We start from the raw sequence: 9646 nt of genomic DNA on the forward strand, positions 1-9646 counted from the left end.
CAGAGAAGATCCACCAGCATCTTTGTTTTGTTTCTGATTTTACTGGAAAGAATAATGAAATGTAATCAATTGGTACAATGCTGTGGTAGTTTTCTCTTTGGGTAAAGAAGAGGCTTTTGTTTTGTTTTGTTTTTCCCAGAAGAAGGCAAGATTAAGGTTAAATTAACAGTAAGGATCTCTGAAAAAGTCAGAAGTAATCGTACTATAAATGTCTAATATACGTGTGTGTGTGTGTGTGTGTGTGTGTGTGTGTGTGTTTCACCTTAGCATTTACTTCTGTCCCATATTCTTGGCATTGCCTTCATCAAAGCTCAACAGGAGATGGCAATGATGGCCAAGATACTGGCTCTACCTCCAAGAACAGCTTCTGGAGCTGCCTGGGGAGATTTACACATCAAGAAATGGAGGATATGCTGTTAGAGTGGGCAGCCACCTGCAGCCAGCCCAGCATCTCTTCGAACAGGGAATGAGTTGCAGCGCAAGTCTCTCACAGAGGTGTAGGCAGTGCCTGCACCTCCTCCAGGCACTTATCATAGGCCCCCTGATATTCTTCACGGAGCTTCACCATGATCACACAAGTGCAACACTTGGAGACTGTGGCTGCACCCAAGTCCTCTTAGAGGGGATGCAGACCCAGGGCAAGTTCTGGTCTTCGCACATAACTGGAAGCCGGCAGTACACCTCAATTGGCAATGTGTCTCCTTCCATAACCATGATCCCTTTCTCGCCCTTGTTGACAAATATCTGAACCTCCTTTACCCCATGACGAATCTGCTTCTGCTTCATACCCTTCTTGACGCACTTGTAAGCTTGCGTGGCAGGCGGCAGGAAGCTAGGTGCTGTGCGATGGGGTTGAGGTTGACCAGCAGCTCTTGGTATAGGCTCTCCTTGCTGCAGTCTTACGCCAGAGACTCAGATTCCTTGGCAACGGCCTTTAATTTGGTCATCGTAGCAACTACAACTCAGTCAGGGCATAGAGGAACCACGGGGCTCTGTGTATTGTTTTAAATGAAAATTTCTCAAATGGGTTGGCATGCACCTTCTAAAAGCCAAAGATCTAACAAAAACTCCAACACTGGACATGAGAAGACTTCTTTTAAGTTTTTGGTCAGAGTTGTCCAAGAGATTTCTAAAACACAACAGGCTATTACGACTGCCTTTGGTTGCACATCCCCCTGCCCTAACCCCCCGGCAACCTAGAGGTGGAAAGGAAGGGCCTATTTTTGAAGATACCGCGCACTTGAGACACAGTGCCCAGAGACTCCTGAGCTGGAACTGACTTATTCACAAGTCGTTGAATTTGTTTCCCACATAAGGAATCTTTCTTCTTGGGGTTCAAGTAGTAAGGTGGCTAAGAGCCATTCAAATGACAGCCCAGGTGCATGATGTACCTCATGCCCAACCACACATGGCAGACATGTTTGTTCAGTTGTCCATGTTAACCCTGCACATGTTTGATTTTTGGCTGCTTCTGTACACTTCAGATTCTGGTGGCCAATAAGATTATGTATGTCTGTGATTAATGGCTCATAAAGTTGGTAGTATTATTTTAAAGCTTGACTGTCTTTTGACATGGTTTTCACCAAGCATGTACTGTGATCTGCTTTGGGAGTGCAAGTACAGGGTGAAATGGTTTATTTGGGAACAATCAAACTATCTTGACTGAATGCCAGCATTAATTTTAATAATAAAATGTATGAAATTACCTAACTCTCAAGCTTAGGGAATGGCTAAGTTATAGTATTTTCATAGTGTGGAATTCCATGCAGCTCTTTAAAGATTTTAAAACAATTTAATGACATTTTAGAATCCTAATACTGATGGGAAGAATAAGGCTTTTAGGCAGTGTGTATACTGTAGAACCAACTAAGTAAAAATAGCGCACACTGCTGTGTAAATAGGCTGGAAGGAACTATTGTATCAGGATAGTCACCATTTGTATTCTGTGCTTGTTGTTTCTGAGTGGTTGAATCATGAAACACTCTTACAATTTTGGGATTCTCATACTGAATACTCATCCCACTGGTTAGCAGATAAATGTCAGAAACACAGTAAGAGGAACAGATCACTTATCACTTGGGATTTTTCTGCAGATGCTCTCCAATTTGTTTCTGTATCAAACCTTACATACCCTCAGACAAAAAAGTACTACAACTTGGAGAATGGAAGTCAGACTTGACCATCATAATATGACTTTTTCTGGGAAAGTCTGAACAGTCATCTATCCACCCCAGATAGCCAGTAACCGACCAAAGAAAACAATTCTTCCGAAGACTAGTTTAGTGACCTAATAAGTCTATTGAGTTATTTATGGGAGCATGGGTGAGAGTTTATCTACATGAAAGTGGGTGACTTACACTCAGTTACACACTGGAAAGTCCATCAGAGCAGAGAGCTGGTCCACAAAAGCTGCATCTCTGGATGTTGTAGGTAGCTCAGCAACTCATAGCCTCTCCTTTCCCTAGCAATTATTATGTGCTGTGTTTCTCTTACTTCTTGAGTCTTACCACCATCTCTCCTCTCTCCCTATAAAGGAGGAAATAGCTCTACAACAACCCAGACCATGGGGAAGTCCATACTAGTCTGCCCTGTCTTTGAACTCTCTCTGTTTACTTGTGCACTACACAATCTGTGAATCATGTTCTGCCTTGCTAAGAAACCAAAAGGTTGTGGATGTCATCTCAACTATTACATGATAGACAGAATATGTATGTTTTAAAACTGGCATGTACCGTAAGAAAATAATTTTCCATATACAAAGGCTTAAGTAAAAAAAAAAATAAGAAATCTGAGTTAGGATCTTACTATATAGCTCAGGGTGGCCTCAAACTTGTTAGTTAGTCAAGGATGGTTTTAAAATTGAAAACCCCCTGCTCTAGTCTACCCTAAACTTGAATTGTTGACATTTCCTACCATCACCAGCTTTACTGAAATCATGTTCACCCCCAGAATCACTTAGGCTGAGGATGTATTAAAAGTGTAAAAATAAGTAATTAGATAAGCTAATGGCATTCTGTGTGTTTCTATATTGCTATTTAATTGTTCTAGCTTGATTATAATGTTTTAAAATGAATTTTCTGATTATTTTGATTTCTTCATAGGTAGAATTACGAAGACTTTGTCTCACGAACCCATTGGTCATGCCTTCTCTTTGAGTCTCCAATATTCAGCACTAAAATACTGATAATCATATTGACTTTGAAGGTTTGATGGGCTCAGTCAAGGTCAGTTGTGGAAACTGTCTTGGACATAACAGTTAATATGTGAGAAGGTTCACCACATTCTTCCACAACGTTAATCCAGGTAAGGTTATAGAGTAAGTATACTTTGGGGTTCATGGAACAAAGAGACCTTTGCTGCAGCTAAGCAGCTTTCAATATGAGATCCAAATGGTTTTATTCAAGGAAGCACATACTCTTTTGGTGACCTCTGCCTCCTCTGAGGACACATACCTCAGTGAACCAGGAACCTGAGCTGCATGTTGTTCCTGTCCAAGGGACATTCCCTGTGATTACCCAGAACACCTTTTTCATTTCTCAGACACCTCTGCCATGTCTTTCATCTTAGGAGAAGAGACTCTGATTGGACCTGTCAGCATCTCTAAGGAGACCACTTGAGAGTCATTTGAAGAATTCCCAGGCCGAGTCAGATCTCAGCTGCTGGGAAGGCCTCAGTGACTTGGTAGCTCCCAGCTGTATCTTGCCTCAGACTCAAGCTTTTGAAAGGCAAACAGGTTGCTTCCCATGGAACTGTCAATGGGATGGTTCTGCTCTTATCATCATGGTAGAGAATACAAGAGCCAATAATCATAAAGGACACTCTTTTTCATGATGTCACCAGCTTAATATTAGAAGTATGTGATATATGAAAAGTAATATCAAGTCATTATTGTGTTCTGGGCTCCTTTGTGAGTGATGACTCAGAAAAGCTTCAATCCCTTGACTTCCATGCACAGCTTGGAGAGAGCTCAGTCAATCAGAGCCTCTCCCTTCTCTGGAATTTGTAAACTGCATATATTATCTCGGGGGAGAGGCTGTGTACGTCCTGTAATTTTCACGATCTTCCTGGGCTATTGTTTCATTTACTTCTGGGCTTTGTATGTTTCACTTACTACCCGAGTCTTGTAATACAATGCTCAGTCTTCTCTGACTTATACTGACTCTTGTAATGGACCAGCCAAACAGGAATTATGGTTTCTAACTCTTGCTGGTGAAGAACTGATGTTCATGGCTCTCCAAAGACTATTGTTCAAAGAAGCCTGGATTAAGGTGTAGTTCTGCTTTCTTTTGAATCTTGCTTCTAAAAGAAGTCAATCCGCTGCTCAACAAGCATAAAGATAGTTTGATGAGAAGGAAATATGGAAAGTTGCTGATATCAGAAAGCCAGGACAGGGGGAAAAAGGCCAATTTCCTCAGGCTGATGTTTGAGTTAAAAGGTTCTGGTTGGTATGCAGCACAGTTAAACTGGCACCAATTAGAGTCAAGTGTAATGAAAAATAAACACAGCTGAGCTGTTATGCTTGCTGCTATGGCCCAGCACCTGTCAGCACTTCTATTATACATTGAGGGTTTTCAAGGAATTATAAGGGCTGTAAAAATGTGTGCTATGGTGGAACTTGACAGAAAAAAAAAGTTTCCATTTAAATAACTTTTCAAATGTATTTTCTAAAGTTTCCAAAAATTGGGTTGGAACTTGAGTCATGAAGTTCACAACCATTTAAATAGCCCAACACCCTTCAGCCACTCGCTGGAGTGACAAGGCTCTTTAAGCCCCCGGGGGCCTCTGCCTCACCTTCTTTCCTGTTCTTGTAGACCCCACAAGAGTGGTATTATATACCATATGCCAGGGGGCTTAGAGGAGGATGGAAAGGTCTAGAAAAGATCAGGACCACAGATGCTGCTGACAATTCTAGACCTGAAGATAGAAAATCTCAGTGTACATGAGTATCTTCCTTTTTTTCTTCTTTTGGCATGTACACTGTCTAATTATTTTGTCCTTTAGTTATAATGAATAGGAACGGAAGTTATAATCTGTTACAAATCCCTTTAAGGGCTATGCAATTGAATGAATGAGTGCAGTTCTTCCCTGTGAATCTGTTCTTTACATCCAGAGACTATGCAGGAGAGAAATGTGATGAACAGAGTGTCTAGCCACAAAAGCATCCAAAAGCAAAGATGGGCCAATGAGTATATTGGCAAAAGATTGCATCTAAGGTATGTGAGGTAGAAGTGGGATTTAGTGGGGGATAGCAAGCAGTCTGCTCCCATCTCAGAAGCTTCAGGTATTCAGAATTCAGACATTGCATGTCAACGTATGGAAACATTGGCATATACTATGTTCTTGTATAACATGTGTGTTGTGTCTCCTTGGGAAACGTTTTTTCATACAACATGTGACCCCGGTTTTTCATGCCACAGCTAATGCCATAGTAGACACTCAAATAATAATATTTTAGCATAAGCCAGACAGAGGCAGTGTGTCTAAGCATGGGTTAGTGTCTCTTGACTGGATTTTGTGTAGGGCTGCACTTATGACACCCCACCCCACCCCCAATATAGACTTCACTCAAAATTTGACTTTCTAAGAATTTCCTGGCTAGCTGTGGTCTTCATTTTGAGAAAAGTTCAATTTAGATTTCTCTGAAATGGCCACATGAACTCAAAGCATCAGAAAGGAAGTCATTCTTCCAACTTCCTCTTTTTTCCCCTTACTAAACTGTTGGTTTGTGGTCACTGGGTACTAGGGTCCATGCCAGATTCCATTTCAGCATTTAACCTAAAGCCATCTCACCTCCTCTTCACCATGTGTCAGAGTCCTCCCACCTCAGGCGTTTCCCTATTCAACCATGGACTGAATTCTAGGGTTGTTTCTGCTCCCAACACAAGGGCAGCTAAAGTGACAAAATTAGAATCCATTCTAGCCAAATTTAAGCCTTTTTCACAGAAACACAACCCCCCTGTGACAGTCTGGGATATTCTAATCTCTCTAGAATCTCCCTTCTTTTCTTCCCATGCCAATGTCTTGAAATAATATTTTTTCTTTATTCTTATTGTAAGTGCTACAGCTCCAAGAGGAAAGGTTTCCCCAGTGCAAAGGTTACAGCTCAGAAGGGAAAGATATCTTGGCATCTAGGAGTCAAGGAATACCACAAAGTCACACCACACATCGAGCCTCACATAAGAGATTTAATGGGAAAAACACAGGAGGCTGACTGGCTTTGTTCAGGTGAGAAGCAGCAGAGAACTGAGTGACAGGAAGGCTTATGTAGGGTGTCAGGGGGAGGGATATGGGGGTTGTGGAGTTTTCCAGGGTGGGACATGGTAGGAGTTCAAGTCCTGAGCTAGGGACAAGTTCAAGGACTGGTGGGATTTTGAGTCCTGGAATACAGCTCGGGCTTTTTTACCGGACACTTACTTCCCTCTTCCATACGAGTCAGTTTTTGTTGCTGTTATGTGAGAACACTCAAGAAAAGTGACCCAAGGAAGGGATGTTTATTTTGGTTCATGGTTTTGAAAATGTCTATCCATCATCTGCTGGCTTCGTAGCTTTGGGACCTGTGTATGACAGTGAAGAGTGCTCAGCTGAGCAAAGCTGCTCACTTCACAGCACCCAGGAAATGGAAAGACTGAGGAAGGGAACGACTCTGCAAGGACACCCTTCATGACCTACTTCCTCCATCAAATTTTGTCTTTAAAGGTTTTTAAGAGTTTCCCAACAATGTCAACAGATAGTGATTTATCAGTGGGTTGATTCACAGATAATATCAGAACCTTTAGGAGTCAGGCCCTTTCTCAATGACTGAAGTAGCTGGGGACCAAGTGTCTACAGAATACAGGCGTCTCTAGGGAGGACTTTCACTTCCAAATTGTGATACCTCATGCCAGTAGATCTCTGAGTCACTTTCCCTTAGTGAATTTCAGTTGTTAAGGTCACCACTGATGTTCTTGGGTCTAAGTCCAGTGGATACTTTTTTAAAGTCTTCTATTAGATAGGAATATTAACACTTACAGGGCTGTTTTAGGAATGAGTACACATAAGTGTGGAAACTTTAAGTGAGCATTCAGCAACACTTCTCTTTTTCTTCCTCATTCCCTTCTTATTGTGACTACTGCTGCAGCTATACTGACGTTACTATTTTCAGGGCCTTCTATTGAACTTGACACTGACAACCATTGTTATCTTTTGGATGACTGTTGAATATCTTTTGCTGAGGACAGCATCCTCATTTTCTGACCCTGCCTCAACTCTTACCTTGGGCCCCCATCTCCCTTCTCCTGAGATCCACAGTCCCAGAAATTCTGTCTTTGGATTTTTCATTTCTTACTCATCGGTTCTCTTGGGGGAACTTCAGCACTTGCATGCCTATAGCTGCCAGTAAATGTCAATAAATTTCATCTCTTTCTGCCACTGAGACATGCCCCCGAGCCATGTGTCCATCTTGCTGAACACTTCTTTTCCCACAGGACCAGTGATGTGGAAGATGTTGCCAAGCTGCTGCATCTCTAAAGCCCTACCCAGTATTCTCTCACTGTGTGTACATATATGCTACATATATGCTACATATATGTATAGATGTATGAAGGCCAGGGATCAATGTCAACTCCCTTCTTCTTCAATCACTCACATACTTATATTTTGACACCATGGTTTTTCAACTGAACCAGGAGTTCATTGACTCAGTTTGATTGGCCGATGAATTCCACTTGTTTCTGTCCTTGGATCTCTGGGTTTATAAATGTGTGTCACCATATCAGTATTTTTATGTAGGTCTCAGAGATCCAAACTCAGGTCCTCATGAACACACAGCAGGTATTTTAGCAACCAAGTCCCTGCCCCACCTCGTCTTGTGCTCTTATACTGTACTGAACCACAGTAACCTTGACTCCACACGGATGGCCTAATGTCTCACACATTGTGCGTGAGGTTTGTGTACGTATGTTCATGCGTCTGAGCTGGGTATGCACAGGAGTCTACATGCCTGTGTATGTATATGAGAATGCAGCAACTCTAGGCTCTGCTGCCTTCTGTCAGAGATGGAGCACATTTTGCACTGTGAGGTCTTGGGTACAACCAAGACCAGATGGGCATAGGGCCAGTTAGAAAGAAAAGAAGAAAGAAAGAAAGAAAGAAAGAAAGAAAGAAAGAAAGAAAGAAAGAGGGAAAGAAAGAAGAAAAGAAAGAAAGAAAGAAAGAAAGAAAGGAAAGAAAGAAAGAAAGAGAGAGAGAGAAGGAAGGAAGGAAGGAAGGGAGGAAGAAAAGAAAAGAAAAGAAAAGAAAAGAAAGAAAAGAAAAGAAAAGAAAAGAAAAGAAAAGAAAAGAAAAGAGGAGAGTGTAGCCAAGATCTGAGCTAGTCCCAGGCAGCAGTTATTCAAAAATCTATCATAATTATATTGAGGGTCTTGGGCCCTGTCTAGCAGGAATTATAGCAGAGGAACAAAATAGATTTTTAGAGCTTGAGAGATAACAGTAAACAATTTGTTTCCGATTTGATTCAGAGTGCTTGCTTCTTATATGTTTAGTTCTTAACTTTTCCATAAATATGTATATCACTTCAGACTGGCATGTGAAGTTATCCCATTCACTAGCTTGATGAAGGACAAAATGTAAGTGTTTAAATTCCAAATTCAAGAAGACCTAGGCTTATTATGGACTCTTCCTATTAACAGTGTGGCTACTTTCTTTATGTAGTGTTCTGTATTTTGGGTGTTTGTATAATAGGATGATAGCTTGCACTTCAAAGAATTAGTCACTCATGCATCTGGCACTGAGAGCCTGTGTGAGCCCCCTTGCACCAAGCAGGGTGCTGACTGCCTGAGATGAAGCCATGTCTTTACTCTCAAGAATTTTGGAGAACAGAGGGAGTATACATGGGAAAGAGCAGCTGGGTGGCCTGAAGGGACCATGCAGGGATGCCAAGTAGACAGGGAGGCTCTGCTTCTGTCTGGTGCAGAGAAGCTCTGTAAATACATACACAGGATCCTGAGCACAAACACTTCCAGTGAGTCTCCGGAAGGGTGAGTGATGCTCAGATAGAAGGTGGGGCAAAAAAATCATCATCTTAACACAACAGGGAGGAGGACACCCAGAAAAGAGTCACCATATAGAAAGAAGAAATGAAGCACATGGTTATATAAAAACCAAGGGCAGAGAGGACACTGGAAGGATTTTGTTTGCAAATGGGTTTACAAAACAATGGATTCTATTGTGATATCTTCACATATGTATACTATGTACTTTGTTGTTCATATTTACCCCTGATTACACTCTCTTGTTCTGACATTTACCTTCTACTAGTCCTCATCCTCCTCCAGACACTCCCTCTTCTATTTTCATCTCTCTCTCTCTCTCTCTCTCTCTCTCTCTCTCTCTCTCTCTCACACACACACACACACACACACACACCACACCACACACCACACACACATCACAGTGTATATATCATAGTATATATGTGGGTGTGTTTGTGTATTCAAATATGTACATGGATATATCTTGCTAACATTATGATCTTAAGTTTCATACATTTTTCCCAAAGATAGATAACATAATTCCTTTTTATAGCTAAATGAACCACTTCTCCCTCTGTCTCTCTGTCTCTCCTCTCTCTCTCTCTCTCTCTCTCTCTCTCTCTCTCTCTCTCTCTCTC

The 9646-nt window shown here is 41.6% G+C and overlaps 1 pseudogene; it reads right to left on the reverse strand.

The window, feature by feature from the left end:
• Positions 1-487: 487 nt before the first annotated feature.
• On the reverse strand, positions 488-947 carry LOC114624992 (annotated as a pseudogene).
• Between the last annotated feature and the right edge of the window lie 8699 nt (positions 948-9646).

This window comes from Grammomys surdaster, unplaced genomic scaffold (assembly GCF_004785775.1).
Source record: "Grammomys surdaster isolate TR1022 unplaced genomic scaffold, NIH_TR_1.0 212, whole genome shotgun sequence".
Lineage (NCBI taxonomy): Eukaryota > Metazoa > Chordata > Mammalia > Rodentia > Muridae > Grammomys > Grammomys surdaster.